The 23,528-nt window shown below is 55.1% G+C and overlaps 1 protein-coding gene across 2 annotated transcripts in view; it reads left to right on the top strand.

The window, feature by feature from the left end:
* Nucleotides 1-13,323: 13,323 nt before the first annotated feature.
* Nucleotides 13,324-23,528, top strand: part of LOC138516973 (zinc finger protein 268-like) — a 387,224-nt gene continuing 377,019 nt past the window's right edge. For both annotated transcript variants that reach the window (XM_069632459.1, XM_069632460.1), the window contains exon 1: nt 13,324-13,422. The gene's annotated coding sequence lies outside the window, so the exon portion shown is untranslated. The remainder of the gene's footprint in view (nt 13,423-23,528) is intronic.

The raw sequence follows: 23,528 nt of genomic DNA, 5'->3' as shown, positions 1-23,528 counted from the left end.
GTTTGGGCTTTTCACATTGCTGCGCACAGTGTTTACGAAAAACAGAAGTGTTTAAATGGCGCGATTCCTCACACCGCCGTGCAATATTACAATGCATGGCCCATGCTCCACGAGGCCTGCACGATTCATTGGGCCTCCGTGCCGGCTGGTGCACAAAACACCTGCTGTCCGTCCCCTTGTGCGAAAAGCTGGGAAAGCGATGCAACATAAATGCACGGTACTGATGAGATAGATCAGTAAGTTAAGAGGTCCGATCTCTACGCGCAATAAGTACAGTCACCAGTTCAGCTGCTCCACGGGGCCGACTCAGCCCTTCATTCTTTCAAGACTGATACATTTTGCACCATTTGTCACGGGGTTTAGACGCTCTTTATCAAACTATTATTAAAAGGCAGAGATATATCCCAGCATAAATAATTCACAGATGCAGAAAAAACATGTTGGCCCAGTGAGTATTTAGAAATTACTGACAGGTGGGGGTGGCTCTGCTACTGAATATAAACTTGAGGACAAACATAAGCCTAATCCGCATGTCTGTAATTGGCAGCAGATTTGTTTGCAACACGTTCTTATGACACAGAGAAGGCGGTCCTTTTTGAAACACATGTTAAAGCTGACTGCAAACCCACCAATGTGTTTACACGCGCACAAGTAGCCGGCCTCGGGGGAAACAATTGCCCGGAGCTCTGGAAGACCACTTGGGAACAGGGGGCTCTTGGTAGTTTCTGGAACAGCCAAGCATTTAGAAGAGAACAAGCATTTTACAGTGCTCGACATACAAGCGAGGGCTGGTTCGGTGCCAGCAGGATGCCCAGGAAAACATGCACTCTTGAGAGTGCGCCAACCCGGCCGAGTGCCTTCCATAACCAACCCCTCTGATCGGTAGAAATACACCTGATAGATTTTCAAACACCCCCAGGAAAGTATGCCGAAGCTTTGCCGTGGCCCTTTCCAAGCACACCGTTAGAAGTGTACATCTAAATTAAAGGAACTTGCTCAGTTCAGCTCTACACGCGGACTGGCTGAAATGACTTGAATATTACCTTAACAGGAATCGCTGATCTGCATAGAAGGCAGCCAACAAAAGACATTGGAATTACCACGTCTGTATGGGAAATGGTCTGTACATTTAAAATACAGATTAAAATGCCAAGAAATGAGTTCAATAAATACTTCCACCCTGCTCAGCCCACTATACCCCAGGAGTGACACCTACAGCTGGCATCCCGGTGCATCCTGGTACTTGCAGTTCCTATTTTGTGAATATTCACTAAAGATCCTGGTATTGAAAGTGCTGCTGTTGGGTAACACTCCCGAAATTGGCAGAAGAGGTCACACACTGCAGCGTTCCCAATGGCACCGATGTGGACGGGCAGCTTGACTTCAGGCTCCTGCCCTCAATGATTCTCGCTTCCCGGTGGGCTTCTAGGTCCTGTTCCTGCCGCTCCTGTCAAGCCAGTGCCACGCCAAACGGGCTGTTTCGTGGGTGCCGCCCGCAGATCCTTCCTTCTAGACCCTCCGCCCGTTGCTCCAGACGCCGCTGCAGTCCTCTCAGCTGTAGTGGGAAAGAAAGAAAAAAGACACGAAAAGCCCGCAGAGGCAAAACGCTTCCTTCTCCTTTGCCCAGGTCCCAAGACGCCTACCCGTACGAGGTGAGCGTCTTGCCTGGTTTGTTTTTCTACCTTGTCCTTTGGCCATACTTATACCCCCTCTGTCCTTTTGTTATTCTCCTGGGGGCCGGGCCCTGCCCAGCCCCCCTGCAGGTTTCCCCTCACACCTTGCCTGTTGTTGGGGGCCGTTGCCTGGCAACGCTGGGGCAGTGGCGCCAACTGGCTGCCCCTCCCCATGTTTCTTCGCGCCATCTCGCCCCCACCCCGCGCCTAACCCCCCAGGCCCTCTATCGGGCCGTACTTTGCACGGCCCAGGGCCTGGGGCACACATCGGGTGAACTGATGCAGGCTGCGATGCGAAATGGAACAGAAAAACATTGCGGAACATGACAGGATAGCAACATCGGGCTGTTGGGGGAAAGCTGATGAGTGGAGGAGAGCCAACCTGGTGAATGATCTCTGTGCAGCTCCGGTGCCCACATATGACGCATCCCCAAAGCCCCTACAGTCATCCTGTTTAGATAACAGTGCCTGGAAAGAGGGTTACTTGTGGCTACTACTCCCCTACTCCACCCCCACGCAGAGGCCTACAATCTTTGCACTCCGGCAGTGGATGCCCCGAACAAAAGGAAAGGGGTGAGATAGACACAACTGCAATAGGCTATAGCTGTCAACATTAAGTGGCGCAGCGAGGACACGCTGAATACATATACTGAAGGGTGAGATCGCAGGGGAGTACCATCACCAGACCTAGACGAGGACCAACACGCAGCAAACAAGATGAGAACACCTAACCACCTGCTCCCTGCAAAATAAAACTAAAAACCTGAGAGTAAGGTAACACTATCACGTTGAGAGAAGAGACCAACATCGCTGCAACCTCTGCGTCGTGAGCACTAAACACTGCGCACTAGCAGCACACGGACAGAGCATCTGAAAACCTACTCATAGTGTACAACACTCACTACCAGCGATGCACACGACAGGTAATGCATAGCACTGTCCAAACCAGTATGTCTGCCAGGAGCAGACACCCATGACGGGCTGGTAATATGCCCCTCCCGATCCACAAAAAAATTGTGATTTGCAGGGTGTCAAGAACGGACTGAATCAGTAGACACCGAGAGCCCTTGTGGGGTATACAAAAAAACTGCTGAGTGCCAAACAGAGAGTGCTCCCTGCTGATCGCATGAAACAGCCACACTCCGGCGCCTCACAGCAAACATAGACATGCTGGAATTACAACAAAAGGAAAGAAGCGAATCACAGCAATTAGGCTAATTGCCCTCCTGCACTCCTAGAAATGGGGTGAAGAACTAATACCCGGGACGAGCGACCACAAGCAGGCTGACCACCTCTACCGGGTGGAGAGAAGGAGCATCAGAGCCCAGGAGGGAATTTAGAGTCACCATATCGGATAACTACTGGCCTAAATAGATACTCCAATCTAAACATGAAATCCCATACTTCCTCGCCCAGCGGACCCTCACATCCCTAACAGGCACGGAGTGTGCCCAACATGGGCAAAGACAAAGCCAAGAAGCAGTCTACCCAGAGCAAGATCGACCAATATGCAACATCAGTCCCACAAACCCAAGACGAACAGGATCAATTAACAACCATGGCTGACGAAGAGTGTACGCTGTCTTTAAAAGACGTTATGGGTGCCATTGTGGACTCACGCGCCTTCATGGAACAAAAGATGGATGGCATTAGTATGGACGTATTGCTACTTCAACATGACCTGCAGAAGCTGCCGTCTCGCACCGGCGAGGCAGAACCGTGCATATCTGGGACAGAAGATGGGCTACGGGACCTACAACAACAACTGATCGGTGTTACATCTCGACTGAAATCAATGGAGGAAAGAGTGGACGAGAGTGAGGGGAGGTCGAGGAGTAATAATGTTCCAATCCTAGGCCTGCCAGAAAATGAGGAAGGACCAAGTATGGAATTATTCCTGGAGCAGGGGCTCACTGACATGTTGGAACCAAACTCATTCTCCAAGTTTTTCTCGATCGAAAGAGCCCATGACATGCCAACCGGATGGCCAGTGCCCCACGGCGCGCTGTGATCGCAAAACTCCTGAATTAAGGAGATTGCAATGCGCTGCTCCAGAGAGCACGTGCCAAAGGCACACTAACATATAATGGATCCAAAAACGCCCTCTTTACAGACTACACCAGAGAGGTGAAGAAGGCCAGACAATTGTTCGATCAGCTCAAGAGACAACTGCAAACCTTAAAAGTGAAATATGTCCTACTGCTCCCAGCCCAACTTAAAATATACCACAAGTGCATGACTGTCCACTTCACAGACCCCAGAGAAGTGTGCAAATGGGCTGAGCAACACATTGAGGGGGACTGGAGAACACTGTGAAATAACAGGAGCAGAAACCTGTGAGCCATACCAGAACGAAGACCACTGCCCCTACAACTGCCGGCACCAGATCATGACCCGACACCCCGAGAAGGTGTGGAGTGATGCCCGGATGCAGAAGGATAGCACAAAACGACATCTCATTGGCCCTCATTATGAGAATGGAGGTAACCATGCCGCAATTAGCGGCATGGTGCCTCCTTATCGCATATCGGGCCCAGGTTCCTCAAATGAGGATTTACCGGGCCATTCCAACCTTGGAGGACCCGGTAATTCCTCGTCCAAGGAACCCGGACCTGGTCCATCCCCATTCGAGCCCCCATATTGCTCAATGGGAATGGGGAAGGAGCTAACAACGGGCCCGTAAATAACTCCCTGGTCTCCTCGCGGGATCCGGTAAGGACGCCTGGTTTTACCAGGCACCCTTTGCGGGTCCCGCAAGGAGACCTCGTAATAGGGCGGAATGGGTTTACCGGCACCATTACCGGTGCTGATAAACCCATTCCGCCAACCTCGTAATGAGGGCCATTGACTTGAAAGAGAGTTCTGCACTTGGGTCGGACAAATGACACGCAACATGCTACTAATGGATAGATGACATTTGGGCAGCCGTCGCAAATGGAAGGCCCACCACCCTGGAGTGAATGTCACTCCGATACGATAAGTCTGGGCTTCATCCAGGGCTTGTGCGAGATAAGTTTTACAGAGTGTGATTTGTTTATTTGACAGCTGGTAGTTCTCTCTATCTTCATCTGTCACTTGTTGTTCAGGCGACAGATGCTTCACGTTGGGTGGAGCATAGGGAGCGGAGTGGGGACATTGTTTTTGTTACACACGGATCCAGAGACCATATCACAAATATCCCTCTAAAAGAACAACACATCATGGGACTGCCACACAGGTATCCACCCAAAGAACACAGAACACTGTGTGGGTTGTTTTTGGCACTTGATCAGGTTGTTCTAAAGCCGACCGGTTTCTGTGGTGCTATGTCGATAGGCCACATTCCTCAGGGCTGTGGTTAGGGCACCGACCTGTGTGCCTTCTTAATTTATCTTGCAGCGTAGTCTGCATTAATTGCAATCCTCTACCTGTAGGGGTGACAGAAGGGGGGGAAGGAGATAGAAAACAAGCGATACAGTTCCCATTTTTAAATCTCTTTAGTAGTCCCTGGCTGTAAAACACTGCGTGAGTAGTTCAAAGGAGGGAGGAGAAAGCTACCCTATCCATGTAGCGTGGTTGCTCTCAGCACGGGGGGTTAGGCGGCCTGAGACCTAGGGGCCAAATGCAATATTTACTAGATTGTTGAGTGCATAGTCACAACGAACAAGGAAAAACACTGTTTTGTGTATTATAGTATTTTTAAACTATTTTTAAACCAAAATTGCACTTATATCACTGTTAAGCTGACCGCACGTGGGCGCTTCAGCTTCTGCTGCAAATATATACGAGTCTGCCTTGCAGACGGGGTCCGATCATGCGATCCCGTCTGTGTACTCACTCGCCTGCCAAGCGTGTGTCTCGCGACTCCGCTAGAATGGCGAGGCAAGAAGTCATGTGAACTGATGAAGTGCAGGAGCTTACCTTCTGCCATTGTCTGTGAGGTCTGGCGGACCGCGCGCGAGGATTCTCGATGCTGCGGCTCGCCAGACACTTGTGTATGTGGTTACCATGGCACCGCTGGGCATCACGTGATCCCATCCCAAGATGGCCGCGCCGAGGTGGACAGCCGGTGGCCATCTTGGAGTCAGGCTGGCCAACTCGGGTCTATAGGAGTTATGCTAATGTCCCTAAACAGTCCTTTGTGCTCTATATTGAGATATTTGTGGCCAAGTTAGCATTGAGATTGGCTTGGAAAGATGCCATACCATCATATGCCAACATTAAACCCTCAACTTTGTTTAACTTCCCCAATATCTCAGCCAGGGATCCTTTCATTTCCCTTAGTGCAACGTGTGTAAATTTGTGCCCTTTATCCAGAAGATTCAAGATTCTTGTTAGTACAGGAAATGTATGACAATTCTGTTCATTTAAGTCAAGCATAGTTTCATCAGTAAGGTTGTGAGAGCTGACCCCCTCCCCCCTTGCTGATGTTCAAGCATGATTATCTGTATTGCCATTATTATCCCTTATCAATGGATCAAACTCTTCATATGCGTTACTATGCCATTCTTTGGGAATCTCAGAAAAGGGCAGTGGGTTAACAACAAAGTCTGCCAATACAGCTTTTCCCATGATGAACTTGGCAGCAGGCGCTGTGTTACAGCATATATCACCTTCCTTATTGCTATGCAAGTGTACAAAGTCTCTGTGGGCCTCATTCCGAGATTGGAGGTAGCCATGGCGCTATTTGCGCCATGGCTGCCTCCAATACCGGGTCCGGCACCAGGCTGCTTCAATGGGAACTTACCAGTGCATTCCGTCGCTGGCGGGACCGGTAAGTCCCTATTGAACCAACCATTCCCAATTCCCATTTGAGCGCCCATAGGGCTCGATGGGAATGGGGAGGGCGCTTATAACAGGCTTGCGAATAGCATGCCCGTTATTAGCGCCCTGATCCCTTAACGGGACCCGTAAAGGACATGTGGTCTGACCACACGTCCTTTACGGTTCCCGCTAAGGGACCTCGGAATTGGGCGGTAAGGGATTACCGGCACCGGTCTCAGACCCCCTTTGTCTTCTTGGTGTAGACACTGGAGTGGAAGGGCTGACGATAGACAGACACAACTATCCAATTCAGCCATAATCACAGGGGCTAACATGGAGACATCTGCAATCTCCCAATTTCCTATGTTTTCTGATGGGAATGACGTCTCGTGTTGATGATCAGTGCCACTACTCAATGCCTCGTCTGCGATGTGATGTGTGCCGTTCAATCCACTTAGATATAAGACCTCATCTTCTTTCTCAGAAGATTGAAGAGACTGATGTGGCATATAACATACATTTTGTTCTTCAATGTGTGTAACGGAGGCATTATATGGTAATTTTGATAGTTGTGGCATTATTGATGGTATAGTAAACGGAAGTTCTCTTATCACCTGGTCTGCGGGTGCATCTGCAGTCCTAGCTACAGGTACTTTTTCATCTCTGGGTATGTTTTTCACAGGAGCATTATTCTTTTTTGCAACCAGTGCCATGAGGCGTTTACCGTTTCTGAGGCTTGTTTGCATGTTATTCGGTGTATTATTTACCAACAAGCTAGAATTTGGCTCAGTTAGTAGGGAGACACGGAGTTAACAATAAGTACCACTGTTCTAATGATTAGCACAGTCTATAACATGTAAGGTTTGGGCTCAAGAACTGCTAAGTTTTAACGTATTCGTGTGTAATTACAAGTCAAATTATACGTGAGGCTCAAAGGCTTTATGGGCCGCAGACACCCCAAGCTAGAGTGGCAAAATGATTTTGCAGCAGCTTTATTTGATTGGTGTACTGTGAATATGAGGACTTCTTGGGGCTCAAATGCTCAGTGGCCCACAGTCACCCCAGGTACATACCACACACAATTGCTGAAAGCCACAATGCACACAATGTTCTCACTGTACAGGCTAGCCTGAAGGCTCCAAGGCTCTAGGCCAACGGTCACCGTCAAGCTACAGTTCAGGATAATTCCACAGACAAATTCTCAAAATGTATTTATACATAGAACACTCTTTATACAGAAATACTTAAGGGCTCCAAGGCTCTAAGGCCTGCAGTCACCCTAAAGTCCTGTACAGAGCAGATGCCAAAAACCACCTGCACCAGGTGTGCTTCTTGTGCAACCTGCCCTAAAGGCTAAGAGACAGTGGGGCCACCAGTCACCCTCACGCACCTAGGTCAGCACAATTCCATAATCCAATTTAGCAAGTCAAGTGTGTCGCAAACTACACTTGTTATACCGAGGCACTTCGAGGCTCCAAAGCACTGCGGCCCTCAGTCACGACCAACCTCCAAATAACTCTACAAGCGCATTAGGTGACTATTTGCACTGTGCCTAAGTGGCTCAACATGAGTGTGTACGTGGAGGCTCCCAGGCTCTGTGGCTATGTGGGGCACAGGTACTCGTATACCCCTAATAGTATTCCGTTTCAAAAGACACTTGTCATTCCATACGCAATGTTTCCCATAAATTCACTGTCCCCACAAAGCGTTCACACATCCGTTGTAGTACTAATGTGACTCCACAACTTTAAGACAGTTGACGAACTGGTAATTAGGGACCTCCCGGACAGTGATCAACCAGCTTGCATACAACTCGATGCAAGCCCAGTCTTTTCCAATGCTCGTTTAGAAACCGAACACAAATTAGTTTTGCAAAGAGCAAAGAGTAGCACTCAATCACCGAGGGATTCCAACAGTCACAACAAGGACTTTGAGTCAATTAATTCCCGTACATCACAGTTAATGTAAGCTCAAAGTCAAAGGCCCTCATTATGACCCTGGCGGAGTGGGTCTACGCCAGCGTTATTCGCGGCGGACCCGTCCGCCCTACTACGAGATCCCGTAGCGCCATGGTGAGTTTTCCGCCCGTTTTTTCCGGGCGGAAAAATCCATGGCGCTACGGGACCTCGTCGTTAATTACGCCACCGTAATTTACGGTGGCGTAATTAACTCCTTCCCCACTCCCATTATACCCTATGGGGCAAAAATGGGAATGGGGAAGGGTAAAATGGGGATTGGGGATTTACCGCCCCGCCAAGGTCGGAATGGGGCGGTAAATCCGCCAACCCCCATGGCGGTATCGGCAGCTTTCCGCCGTGCTCCATGGTGCATTTTGCACCACGATCTCCGCCAGGGTCGTAATGAGGGCCAAAGTCTGTTTAAACTCCGCAGCCACTTCTCCACCCGAGAAGCGTAGCTTTCTTAATGAGGTATGTGAGCGTTGGGGGCTTACCGATCTGAGTCAATACACGCTTGACAACTGCAATCAGCGGAGCAATCAAGCTTCACTCCAGTGCTCCGGTGCTCCACAATCCACAAACCCAGAAACACACTACTGGCACACTGCGCAGCGCTCCACCAGGGACCTCCTCACAGTACCACAGAAACACACTGTTGACACACATCGGACACTTTGATTCTGGGGGGAGATTTCAACGAGGTCATGAATGTAGAGATAGACTGCACGCATTTAAGAGGGAGAAACCCTATTATTCATACCAAACTAGCCACCTTCACCGCCGCACTGGGATTGAGAGACGTGTGGCGAGATCTACATCCCGAGGACCGAAAATACTCATACCACCCTGGAGTCCACGCCTCATTTTCGAGGTTGGATTACTTCTTTCTCCCAGCGACAGGCATACATAAAGCAACTATAGCGACCCTGCTTGTGTGGGGTATTTCAGACCACTCTACCGTACTGATGGAAATGACGAAGAAAAGACCACTTCCTCCCCCTTCATGGCGCTTCAACAACTACTACCTAGGTTTTTCAGATTTCATAGAACACATCCAAACAGCTACAAAAACGTATTTCAAGCTGAACACTGGGTCAGTAAATAATCCTGAGGTGCTATGGGAGGCATACACGCCGGTACTATGAGGAGAGATCCTCTCCTGGACCACAACACACAAAAAAGCACACCAAACAACTCTGAAAGAGGCTTAGATGAAAGTAAAACAGGCGGAGGAGTCCCAGCTTGCACTTGACCTGCCTGACACAAATCGCTCACTAATGTTAGCTCAAAAGCGCTTACAGAACATAGGCCTAGACTGTGCCAACAGGCGCAGAGATCGATGCGTGCCAGAATATACCAAACAGGTGACAAAGCTGTCAAACTGCTGGCGTGGCTAGAGCGTAGGGACGAGGAACACAGCCAAGTCAGAGTTATGTTATGTTATGTTATTTTGCACTTATATAGCGCCTTATATACCATTGGTATGGTCTGAAGGCGCTGGTAGGTTGAACGCCCTTGGGAACCGAAGTTCTTGTCAGTAGAGGGAGGAGAGAGGGTCCAATAGGTCCGAGTGCGCATCTGGTATGTGTGCAGCTGTTGCGAGAATTCCTGTGGAAGCTGCTTCATAGCGGTAGGTGTGGTGGTTGAGAGGTCTGGAGTATGTGTTCGAATCTGGCAGGAATTATCCAGACCGAGAGTGGCAGCGTAAGGCCTGAGGAGAACGCCTGGCTGGGGGTGCGAGACCAGCAGTGCTTACATAGAGTGATGTGGAGTGAGCAGCGTCAGATGTTGATATGAGAACAGTTATACCGAATGGTGTCATAGTATCTCTGTGTTCTAGTTGGGTGGTGGTGTAAGGAGAGAGTAAGCGTGGGGTGTGATATGAGGTATGATCTTTTTAAAGGATCCATGCACATTCGTCGGCCCTCCACCCGTCCTCTCGCCATACACGTCCTCTCGCTACACATGTCGTTTCGCCACACACGTCCTCACGCCACACACGTCCTCTCGCCACATACGTCCTCTCGCCACATACGTCCTCTCGCCACAACACGTCCTCTCGCCACAACACGTCCTTTTGCCACCACGTCTTCTCGCCACCCACGTCCTCTCGCCACCCACGTCCTCTCGCCACCCACGTCCTCTCGCCACCCATGTCCTCTCGCCACACATGTCCTCTCGCCACACATGTCCTCTCGCCACACACGTCCTCTTGCCACACACGTCCTGTCGCCACACACGTCCTCTCGCCACACACGTCCTCTCGCCACACACGTCCTCTCGCCACACACGTCTTCTCGCCACACACGTCCTCTCGTCACAACGCGTCCTCTCGCCACAACACGTCCTCTCGCCATACACGTCTTCATTCCACACACGTCTTCATTCCACACACGTCTTCTCTCCACACACGTCTCCTCTCTCCACTCATGTCTTCACTCACTACACCCGGCCGCCCTCCACACCAGGCCGCTCTCTACACCCGGCCGCCCTGCACATCCGGCCGCCCTCCACACCCGGCCGCCCTCTACACCCGGCCGCCCTCCACACCCGGCTGCCCTCCACACCCGGCCGCCCTCCACACCCGGCCGCCCTCCACACCCGGCCGTCCTCCACATTCATCCGTCCTCAATACTCATGCGCCCTCAATACTCATGCGCCCTCAACACTCATGCGCCCTCAACACGCATTCGCCCTCAACACTCGTCTGCCCTCCACACTCGTCCGCCCTCCACACTCGTCCGCCCTCCACACTCGTCCGCCCTCAGCACTCATCCGCTCTCAACACTCATCCGCTCTCAACGCTCATTCGTTCTCAACATTCATCCACCCTCAACACTCATCCGCCCTCGACACTCATCCGTCCTCAACACTCATCCGTCCTCAACACTCATCCGTCCTCAACACTCATCCGTCCTCAACACTCATCCGCCCTCAACACACATCCGCCCTCAACACACATCCGCCCTCAACACACATCCGCCCTCAACACTCTTCCCCTCGATAGGTCGGTGTGATGGTGCTAGTTTGGAAGCCGGTTGGTTTTAGGGGAAGAGCCAGGTTTTCAGTAGTTTGCGGAAGGACGTTAAGTCCTCAGTTAGGCGGATGTGGGGTGGGAGCGAGTTCCACAGGGTTCCACAGTAATCAAACCAGATAACGCAGGTCTACTGCTACCTGATCGAGAGATAACAGAGGGCTTTGCAATTTACTATGCTGACCTGTAAAAATACCCCAATACTCCCATTAACACCTCTGTGCTAGATGAGATTAACCTCCCATCCATAAGTGCCGACCAAAAAACTATTCTGGAAAAAGACATCACGGAAGAAGAATTGATACTAATTATGTCGCAACTCCAATTGGGGAAAACCCCAGGACCAAATGGCTTCCCGATTGAGATATGGTAGAGGATAGAGGTGAGCGAGATAGCCCCACATTTGCTCCGCATGTACAAACACTCGAAAGAACAGGGCCATCTACCTGCGGACCTAAGGAAAGCTACCATAATTGTAATACCCTGTTGTGGCCTAAATAGATGACAGGACACTGTAGGGTTTCTAACAGTCTTTATTGACTGACAACAGGGAGAAAGGCTCTAAGGTGGCCTGGAGATTCTGGGCGCTTACTTACAGTTCATTGCGATCAAGTCCTGTGCTTTCCCAGTTGATTCAGTTGTGCTCACCGGTGGCACGCTGTAGACTTCTAGGGCCCCCATGAAGCCTCCTGTGGCTGTGGTGTTACGCCCTAGAAGCTGTGGTGTGAGTTCTGTCACTCACTGCCTCTTGTCCTGTTATCAGGAGCAGCACTCCTGTTTGACCTCTTCAGCTGGCCGAGCGCCAACTCTGAAGCGGGAACGTTTTCCCGCGGAGCGTGGGCTCGCGAGATCCCGTCTCGCGAGATCTCGCGAGAACACTCTCCCGCGATCATGTGATGTCCCCACATACCCAAAGCAGATAAACCCCAGATTGGTGTAGTTCATAAAGGCCAATCTCCCTCATAACAGTGAAACCAAATTCTTAGCAAAAATACTGGCTAATGGATTACAGAGAGTCATAACGTCATTGATACACCCGGACCAGTGTGGTTTCATGCTGAGTAGATCCACATGCATGAATATACACAGACTGCACTCAGCACTAGAGAGGACACCTGCTCTCCAAGACCTCCTAGCACTACTGGCAATAGACTTCGAAAAAGCTTTCGATTCAGTGTACTGGGAGCATTGTGGGAGATAATGCACCGGATGGGTTGGGTACAGCTCCTCTATAATTTATCCCCGAGGTGGAGACCAGGGTGAATGGATGGCCATCGAGACCCGTCAAAATAGGGAAAGGAACTATCTGTAATGCTTTTTGCATTTGCAATAGAGCCCCAAGCCAGACTACTGAGAGATACACAGACATGGAGCGGCTTCCATGAACATATGCCTAAAAGAAATCCATCACTGAAGAGCATGCACTATATGTGTGTTTCGGGTATTTAGCATGTGCATAGTAGAGACCTCTCCAGCTCTGTCTTTGAGGCTGCAGCACCGAACAAGAGATTAAAGGGAATCCTTCACTGCGCAGCATGCTGCAGTGTGCAATGTTAATATACTGGGCGTGCGCAATAGAGACACTCCCTCTCCATCCCGGGGTTTCAAGCTGCGGCTACTGAACACGTGCCTAACAGGAATCCTTTCACTGTAAAGCATGCGCAGTGTGACCAGTGCGGACATTGGACATGCGTATTAGAGAGATTTCGTCTCTCGATTGGGTTTGAAGCGAAGCTACTGAACACATGCCCAGTGGTTATTCTTCACTTTTTACATGCGCAGTATGAAGTGTACTGGTAACGAACATGCGCATTAGAGAAAAATCGTCTCGATTGCTGTTTCATGCGCGGCTACTGTACGCATGCCCAGTAGGAAGAACCCTTTTCAAGGCATGCGCAGTCTGAAATGTGACGGTACTGGACATGCGCAGTGCGGACACTGCCCAACTCATGGCCTCTCTGCGGGGTGACTGGCGCCCCGGATCCTCCTTATCTGCAGAGCTGGGAGTGGGAAGGTCAGTGGTTAAATATTCCCCTTAATTACAGCATCACACCCATTAAGATCTAGGAAGGAGTGTTTCTGCCCCGGATATCTCCCTTTCTCGTCTTTTCACACTCCTGCTCTCCCCGGACCCTCCTTTGCTGGCCTCTCCTCTCGCCCTCTGCCTGTGTCTGGGCCTTCATCTTCTCAGAGGTCTTCCTCTCGGTCACTTACACTCCTCAGCCCCCTGCCTGTTGTTTTTTATTCTATTTTACCCTGCAGAAAATAATCATTGCAAAGCTGCCCATGACACTGCAAAATAGCTATTTCTATAGGGGAACATTTTACTAAAGGGCAACACAAGCCCAGCAAGATGGGAGAGCATGAGCCCAGCAAGCTAGGTCAGCACGAGCTCAGCTAGCTAGGTCAGTACAAGCCCCTCAAGCTAGGTCAGCATGAGCCCTGCTATCTAGGTCAGCATGAGCCCAGCAAGCTAGGTCAGCACGAGCCCAGCAAGATAGGTCAGCTCGAGCCCAGCAAGATAGGTCAGCTCAAGCCCAGTAACCTAGGTCAGCATGAGACCAGCCAGCCAGCTAGGTCTGCATGAGCCCAGCAAGTTAGGTCAGCATGATCCCAGCAAGCTAGGTAAGCATGCACATGTGGGCCTGTCTATGAAAGGGCCTTTGTATCCCTCACCTAGGAGGCCCACCATGGTAGGTCAGCATGCACATGTGGGTCTGTCTGTGAAAGGGCCCTTTGTATCCCACACCTAGGAGGCCCACCAAGGTAGGTCAGCATGCACATGTGGGTCTGTCTGTGAAAGGGCTCTTTATATCCTACACCTAGGAGGCCTATCAAGTGTTATGCCCACTTCATTCATTTTAGGATGTTATGCCTCGAGATGCTTGTGCCTGGAGAAGGCTTCCCTCATTTGAGGAATGTGGTCGTAATGCAGGGCAGCACATGGAGTGTGGAGGACACTCAGGAAGTAACCTTGCTTCTGCTGGCATTGACACTTGCATCCTTGCCTGCACCCATATCCAGAGTGGCCACGCCTGCAAGAGAAGGTAGCATTGCCCATACCGCACACTATCCATAATTCTTTTGTCCATGCCAGTTCCTGCCAAACACCATTCTGTCAGCATTCCTTTTCTTCTGTTGCAGGACTACCAGTCCCAGAAGCCCATACAACAACTAAAGTAAATTTCCCCTGCAGGCTGAATCCACTGGCTTAACAAGTAATTAAAGAATGAAAGCAACAGCCAAGTGCAGGTGCCTCCCTCTGGAATGTCCTCCATGCCCCTCTCAAACTCGACCACCTTAGGATCCGGAAGCAGCTCAATACCTTCCTTTTCGATACTGCTTTCTCTCTTTCTCTCCCTTGCTGACCTACCTTCTGGCGCGCTAGGTGGTCGCCTGGCTACCCTCTGAATCTAATGGGCACCATGCTTCCTCCACGACCTGCAAGCACCTGCACTGCCTCTGGACCTCTGTGCACTTAGGGGCTGTATCTGTAACCCTATTCCCCCGTCCCCCTTTTGCACTTCCCTAGCTGCCCCCCCCCGCTGCACTTACACAGAGCATTGTCTGCCCTGACTGCACTACTCTTCTTCCTTCCCCCCTTGCACATCTCCACTCCCTTGCACTTGCACGATCTAAATGACACAAGGGCCCTCATTACAACCCAGGCGTTAAGGGGTTAACGGTGCCGTAAAAGGTGGCAGCGCCGTTAAACCCTTAACATCTGATTACGAGGTCTCTTTGCGGGTTGGAGACTTTAACGCCTGCTTTTTGCAAACCCCAACCCGCAATGGAAACTTGGTGCTCAGTACGGTGCCGCAATTTGTGGCACCTTACTTGGCGCCTTCCCCATTCCCATTGAGCCCTATGGGGCAAAATTGGGAATGGGGAAGGGCCATGGCGGCATGGGGAATTACTGCCCCGCCAACCTCGGAATGGGGCGGTAATTCACATTCCGCCATGGCGGAGTCGGTAAGTTACTGGCATGGACCATGGAGGGCCAAGGTCTAGTAAAATCGTTTGTTTTCGTCCTCACCATGTCTCCCTATCTTGTCTTGTCGTGCCTAGAAACACTTGTGTGCAAGCACGTTATAAATGTTCATTGGATGCCATTTCTGCATTCCTCGGAACACTGGCATCTAGCAGTACACGACTCCGGGAACACGCACCAGAGGTCCCCCCATTCTACAGGTTCCCCGTGACTTTACAAAAATGGATTTCCTTCCTTTCCGAACAGCACCAGTTTATTGCTGAATCCCTAGCAACTAGAACACTGGGTCCTCTCTGCATATGTGCAGTCCTGCACACAAGATTTGCTCCTTTGAAAGCGACACAACTACGAACTTCAGTATACTGCAAACAGCTGCAACCATTTTAAGACAGGTGCACTACACCTGCCAGAATACCCATGGCTGCTAGACACTAATGGCTTCTCCAATTTAGTGCCCAATAGCACCCATAGACCTAGACTGGAGCTAGGCATATACTTCAAATACTCCTCATCCTGACCTCCGGTTTTTTCTAGGTTACTGTCACCCACTCCCTTGATGAAGGCGGACCTTTCCTTATGGAAAATTGAACTCACATTGCTGTTCCGCCGAAACGCATTGTTACAAAAGGGGATTGAAGGTCTTGATAGACCACATCGTAAAGTTTGGATCATGGATTATAATGGGTCCAACAACTAAAGGAAATCTCTTTGGTTTCCTTTTTTGACTCCCCCTTCTGCGTTGGCGGACCCCATCCTGGATAAGAACTTTTCACTCTGGGATACCAAGAAAGACTAGTTTCCTTTTTTTTCTATATCGATTTCCTGAACTAATAGCAATATTCAGGTACAAGACAACTCTCGCATTAGTCGTAAGACGAATAGACTTACAGGCCGATTCATGGAATAATTAGCGCAGCGCAAGTGGCCAAAAACGTGCGATTCGCAGTGGAATAGCAAAAATCGCAGTGCAAGTGCGAAAATCGCACGAAAAGCAGCGCACATCGATTCATGGAAGGCCGTGCGCGAGAAAACCATCGGATGTGCGCTAAAAAAGTGTACGGCGCACGTTGGCGCACAGGCCATCTAACGGCGTGCGCCAGGTCACAGCGAAAATCGCACAGGCCACAGCGAAAATCGCACATAGCGCGGCGCAAACAACAAAAGTAGGCGGAACACGGGGCGTAACACTCGGAATGGGGAACAACTTGCCAAAATGTGGGCATCACGGGGGAAGTACAGGGTGCAAGTGCGCGGAACGCCCACACGCTCGCCTACAACACGTATTCATGGAATCGTATAGGGCAAAAAAGCGCACGGTCAAACCAGCGCAAGGCACAAACACGACCGCCACAAGAAAGCAGGCGGTAGCGTCTCTGCGCCTGTAATAAATGTGCGCCAAAAGGTGCGCCAACAAATAGCACCTATATACAGTGCGGGAAGTTCCACACGCGATTTGGCCGGGTACAAGCGCGGCAATTTCCACACGCGATTTGGCTGGGTACATGGATCTCAGGGGTGCGCGGGAAGTCCCACACGCGATTTGGCAGGGTACGTGGATTTCAGGGGTGCGCGGGAAGTTGCACACGCGATTTGGACGGGTACGTGCGCGGGAATTTCCACACGCGATTTGGCTGGGTACTGGATCTCAGGGGTGCGCGGGAAGTCCCACACGCGATTTGGCAGGGTACGTGGATATCAGGGGTGCGCGGGAAGTTCCACACGCGATTTGGCCGAGTACGTGCGCAGGAATTTCCACACGCGATTTGGCTGGGTACGTGGATCTCAGGGGTGTGCGGGAAGTTTCACACATGATTTGGAAGGGTACGTGGATTTAAGGGGTGCGCGGGAAGTTCCACACGCGATTTGGCCGGGTACGTGCGTGGGAATTTCCACACGCGACTTGGCTGGGTACGTGGATCTCAGGGGTGCGCGGGAAGTCCCACACGCGATTTGGCCGGGTACGTGCGCAGGAATTTCCACACGCGATTTGGCTGGGTACGTGTATTTCAGGGGTACGCGGGAAATTCTACACGCGATTTGGCTGTGTGCTCCCAGGTATTCCCTGTACACCCTCCACGGCCCCTGCAGGCAGCCGACACCACAGGGGACTACCCTGCACACCTGCTCATGTCACCCAGCACCCCCACCCCCCAGCAGTGTGGGGCACCCTCCACCAGGCCCCCACTCATGTCCCCTATCACCCCCACCCCCCAGCATCCAGGGGCACCCTCCACCAGGCCCCCACTCATGGCCCCCTGCACCCCCACCCCCCAGCACTGCAGGGCACCCTCCACCAGGCCCTCACTCATATCCAACTCATGTCCCCCTTGACCCCCACTCCCCAGCATCCAGGGGCACCCTCCACCAGGCCCCCACTCATGTCTCCCACCACCCCCACCCCCCAGCAGTGCAGGGCACCCTCCACCAGGCCCCCACTCATGTCCAACTCATGTCTCCCACCACCCCCACCCCCCAGCATCCAGGGGCATCCTCCACCAGGCCCCCACTCATGTCTCCCACCACCCCCACCCCCCAGCAGTGCATGGCACCCTCCACCAGGCCCCCACTCATGTCCAACTCATGTCTCCCACCTCCCCCACCCCTCAGCAGTGCAGGGGCACCCTCCACCAGGCCCCCACTCATGTCCACCTGCACCCCCACCCCCCAGCATCCAGGGGCACCCTCCACCAGGCCCCCACTCATGTCCCCCTGCACCCCCAGCATCCAGGGGCACCCTCCACCAGGCTCCCAATCATGTCCAACTCATGTCTCCCACCACCCCCACCCCTCAGCAGTGCAGGGGCACCCTCCACCAGGCCCCCACTCATGTCCCCCTGCACCCCCACCCCCCAGCAGTGCAGGGGCAGCCTCCACCAGGCCCCCACTCATGTCTCCCACCACCCCACCCCCCAGCCACCATGGGCAGCCCCCACCAGGGCCCCACTCATGTCCCCCTGCACCCCCACCCCACAGCAGTGCAGGGCACCCTCCACCAGGCCCCCACTCATGTCCCCTATCACCCCCACCCCCCAGCATCCAGGGGCACCCTCCACCAGGCCCCCACTCATGTCCCCCTGCATCCACACCCCCAGCCACCATGGGCATCCCCCACCAGGCCCCCACTCATGTCCCCTATCACCCCCACCCCCCAGCAGTGCAGGGGCAGCCTCCACCAGGCCCCCACTCATGTCTCCCACCACCCCCACCCCCCAGCCACCATGGGCAGCCCCCACCAGGGCCCCACTCATGTCCCCCTGCACCCCCACCCCCCAGCATCCAGGGGCACCCTCCACCAGGCCCCCACTCATGTCTCCCACCACCCCCACCCCCCAGCATCCAGGGGCACCCTCCACCAGGCCCCCACTCATGTCTACCACCACAACCACCCCCCAGCAGTGCAGGGCACCCTCCACCAGGTCCCCACTCATGTCCAACTCATGTCTCCCACCACACCCACCCCCCAGCATCCAGGAGCACTCTCCACCAGGCCCCCACTCATGCCTCCCACCATCCCCACCCCCTAGCAGTACAGGGCATCCTCCACCAGGCCCCCACTCATGTCCAACTCATGTCTCCCACCACCCCCACCCCTCAGCAGTGCAGGGGCACCCTCCACCAGGCCCCCACTCATGTCCCCCTGCACCCCCACCCCCCAGCATCCAGGGGCACCCTCCACCAGGCCCCCACTCATGTCCAACTCATGTCTCCCACTAGCCCCACCCCTCAGCACTGCAGGGGCACCCTCCACCGGGCACCCACTCATGTCCCCCTGCACCCCCACCCCAGCATCCAGGGGCACCCCCACCCCCCAGCATCCAGGGGCACCCTCCACCAGGCCCCCACTCATGTCCCCCTGCACCCCCAGCATCCAGGGGCACCCTCCACCAGGCCCGCACTCATGTCTCCCACCACCCCCACCCTGGTGGGTGGTGGGAGACATGAGTGGGGGCCTGGTGGAGGCTGCCCATGGTGGCTGGGGGGTGGGGTGGGTGCTTGACATGAGTGGGGGCCTGGTGGGGGACGCCCATGGTGGCTGGGGGGTGGGTGGGAGACATGAGTGGGGGCCTGGTGGAGGCTGCCCATGGTGGCTGGGGGGTGGGGATGATAGGGGACATGAGTGGGGGCCTGCCCATGGTGGCTGGTGGGTGGGGGTGGTGGGAGACATGAGTGGGGGCCAGGTGGAGGCTGCCCATGGTGGCTGGGGGGTGGGGGTGGGTGGGAGACATGAGTGGGGGCCTGGTGGGGGATGCCCATGGTGGCTGGGGGGGGTGGGGGTGGTGGGAGACATGGGTGGAGGCCTGGTGGAGGGTGCCCCACATTGCTGAGGGGGTGGGGGTGGGTGGGACGCATGAGTGGGGGCCTGGTGGAGGCTGCCCATGGTGGCTGGGGGGTGGCGGTGGTGGGAGACATGAGTGGGGGCCTGGTGGAGGCTGCCCATGGTGGCTGGAGGGTGGGGGTGGTGGGAGACATGAGTGGGGGCCTGGTGGAGGCTGCCCCTGTACTGCTGGGGGGTGGGGGTGATAGGGGACATGGGTGGGAGCCAGGTGGGGGCTGCCCATGGTGGCTGGGGGGGTTTGGGAGACATGGTTGGGGGCCTGGTGGAGGGTGCCCCACACTGCTGGGGGGTGGTGGAGGCTGCCCATGGTGGCTGGCAGGTGGGGGTGAGTGGGAGACATGAGTGGGGGCCTGGTGGAGGCTGCCCATGGTGGCTGGGGGGTGGGGATGATAGGGGACATGAGCGGGGACCTGGTGGAGGCTGCCCATGGTGGCTGGGGGGTGAGGGTGGTGGGAGACATGACTGGGGGCCTGGTGGAGGCTGCCCATGGTGTCTGGGGGGTTGAAGGTGGGTGGGAGACATGAGTGGGGGCCTGGTGGGGGCTGCACATGGAGGCTGGGGGGTGGGGGTGATAGGGGACATGAGTGGGGGCCTGGTGGAGGCTGCCCCACACTGCTGGGGGGGCGGGGGTGGTGGGAGACATGAGTGGGGGCCTGGTGGGGGCTGCCCATGGTGGCTGGGGGGTGGGGGTGGTGGGAGACATGAGTGGGGGCCTGGTGGAGGCTGCCCCTGCACTGCTGGGGGGTGTGGGTGATAGGGGACATGGGTGGGAGCCTGGTGGGGGTTGCCCATGGTGGCTGGGGGGTGGGGGTGATAGGGGACATGAGTGGGGGCCTGGTGGAGGCTGCCCCTGCACTGCTGGGGGGTGGGGGTGATAGGGGACATGGGTGGGAGCCTGGTGGAGGCTGCCCATGGTGGCTGGGGGGGTGGGTGGGTGGGAGACATGAGTGGGGGCCTGGTGGGGGCTGCCCATGGTGGCTGGGGGTGGGTGTGGGTGGGAGACATGAGTGGGGGGCTGGTGGGGGCTGCCCATGGTGGCTGGGGGGTGGGGGTGGTGGGAGACATGAGTGGGGGCCTGGTGGAGGCTGCCCCTGCACTGCTGGGGGGTGGGGGTGATAGGGGACATGGGTGGGAGCCTGGTGGGGGCTACCCATGGTGGCTGGGGGGTGGGGGTGGTGGGAGACATGGGTGGGGGCCTGGTGGGGGCTGCCCATGGTGGCTGGGGGGTGGGGGTGGTGGGAGACATGAGTGGGGGCCTGGTGGAGGCTGCCCCTGCACTGCTGTGGGGTCGGGGGTGATAGGGGACATGGGTGGGAGCCTGGTGGGGGCTGCCCATGGTGGCTGGGGGGTGAGGGTGGTGGGAGACATGGGTGGGGGCCTGGTGGAGGGTGCCCCACACTGCTGGGGGGGTGGGGGATGGGAGACATGAGCAGGTGTGCAGGGTAGTCCCCTGTTTTGTGGGCTGCCTGTAGGGGCCGTGGAGGGTGTACAGGGAACACCTGTGAGGACCCACCCAGCCTAATCGCGTGTGATTATTCCCACGCACCCCTGTAATACACGTACCCAGCCAAATCGCGTGTGATAATTCCCGCGCACCCCTGTAATACACGTACCCAGCCAAATCGCGTGTGATTATTCCCGCGCACCCCTGTAATACACGTACCCTGGCTAATCGCGTGTAAAACTTCACGCGTACCCCTGTCATACACGTACCCAGCCAAATCGCGTGTGAAAATTCCCACGTACCCCTGTAATACACGTACCCTGGCTAATCGCGTGTTTAACTTCACGCGTACCCCTGTCATACACGTACCCTGGCTAATCGCATGTAAAACTTCCCGCGTACCCCTGATATGAACGTTACCAGGTTTGCGTTCCTTGTTTGGCAGCCCTGTAAACTGGTCCAGGGTTAGCACAGCCCTTTGCGATGATTTAGCGATTTTGATGGCTATTCCTTGCACGACATGAGTGGGGGACTGGTGGGGGCTGACCATGGTGGTTGGGGGGTGGGGGTGGTGGGAGACATGGGTGGGGGCCTTGTGGAGGGTGCCCCACACTGCTGGGGGGGTGGGGGTGGTGGGAGACATGAGTGGGGGCCTGGTGGGGGCTGCCCATGGTGGCTGGGGGGTGGGGGTGGGTGGGAGACATGAGTGGGAGCCTGTTGGGGGCTGCCCATGGTGGCCGGTGGGTGGGGGTGGTGGGAGACATGAGTGGGGGCTGCCCATGGTGGCTGGGGGGTGGGGGTGATAGGGGACATGAGTGGGGGCCTGGTGGGGGCTGCCCATGGTGGCTGGGGGGTGGGGGTGGGTGGCAGACGAGTCGGGGCTGCCCATGGTGGCTGGGGGGTGGGGGTTGGTGGGAGACATGAGTGGGGGCCTGGTGGGGGCTGCCCATGGTGGCTGGGGGTTGAGGGTGGGTGGGAGACATGAGTGGGGGCCTGGTGGGGGCTGCACATGGAGGCTGGGGGGTGGGGGTGATAGGGGACATGAGTGGGGGCCTGGTGGAGGCTGCCCCACACTGCTGGGGGGTGGGGGTGGTGGGAGACATGAGTGGGGGCCTGGTGGGGGCTGCCCATGGTGGCTGGGGGGTGGGGGTGGTGGGAGACATGAGTGGGGGCCTGGTGGAGGCTGCCCCTGCACTGCTGGGGGGTGGGGGTGATAGGGGACATGGGTGGGAGCCTGGTGGAGGCTGCCTCTGCACTGCTGGGGGGTGGGGGTGATAGGGGACATGGGTGGGAGCCTGGTGGAGGCTGCCCATGGTGGCTGGGGGGGTGGGTGGGTGGGAGACATGAGTGGGGGCCTGGTGGGGGCTGCTCATGGTGGCTGGGGGTGGGTGTGGGTGGGAGACATGAGTGGGGGGCTGGTGGGGGCTGCCCATGGTGGCTGGGGGGTGGGGGTGGTGGGAGACATGAGTGGGGGCCTGGTGGAGGCTGCCCCTGCACTGCTGGGGGGTGGGGGTGATAGGGGACATGGGTGGGAGCCTGGTGGGGGCTACCCATGGTGGCTGGGTGGTGGGGGTGGTGGGAGACATGGGTGGGGGCCTGGTGGGGGCTGCCCATGGTGGCTGGGGGGTGGGGGTAGTGGGAGACATGAGGGGGGGCCTGGTGGAGGCTGCCCCTGCACTGCTGGGGGGTGGGGGTGATAGGGGACATGGGTGGGAGCCTGGTGGGGGCTGCCCATGGTGGCTGGGGGGTGAGGGTGGTGGGAGACATGGGTGGGGGCCTGGTGGAGGGTGCCCCACACTGCTGGGGGGGGTGGGGGGTGGGAGACATGAGCAGGTGTGCAGGGTAGTCCCCTGTTTTGTGGGCTGCCTGTAGGGGCCGTGGAGGGTGTACAGCGAACACCTGTGAGGACCCACCCAGCCTAATCGCGTGTGATTATTCCCACGCACCCCTGTAATACAAGTACCCAGCCAAATCGCGTGTGATAATTCCCGCGCACCCCTGTAATACACGTACCCAGCCAAATCGCGTGTGATTATTCCCGCGCACCCCTGTAATACACGTACCCTGGCTAATCGCGTGTAAAACTTCACGCGTACCCCTGTCATACACGTACCCAGCCAAATCGCGTGTGAAAATTCCCACGTACCCCTGTAATACACGTACCCTGGCTAATCGCGTGTTTAACTTCACGCGTACCCCTGTCATACACGTACCCTGGCTAATCGCATGTAAAACTTCCCGCGTACCCCTGATATGAACGTTACCAGCTTTGCGTTCCTTGTTTGGCAGCCCTGTAAACTGGTCCAGGGTTAGCACAGCCCTTTGCGATGATTTAGCGATTTTGATGGC

Source organism: Ambystoma mexicanum, chromosome 6q (genome assembly GCF_040938575.1).
Source record: "Ambystoma mexicanum isolate Mex_15411 chromosome 6q, UKY_AmexF1_1, whole genome shotgun sequence".
Lineage (NCBI taxonomy): Eukaryota > Metazoa > Chordata > Amphibia > Caudata > Ambystomatidae > Ambystoma > Ambystoma mexicanum.
This window is presented reverse-complemented; position numbering and strand designations above follow the sequence as displayed.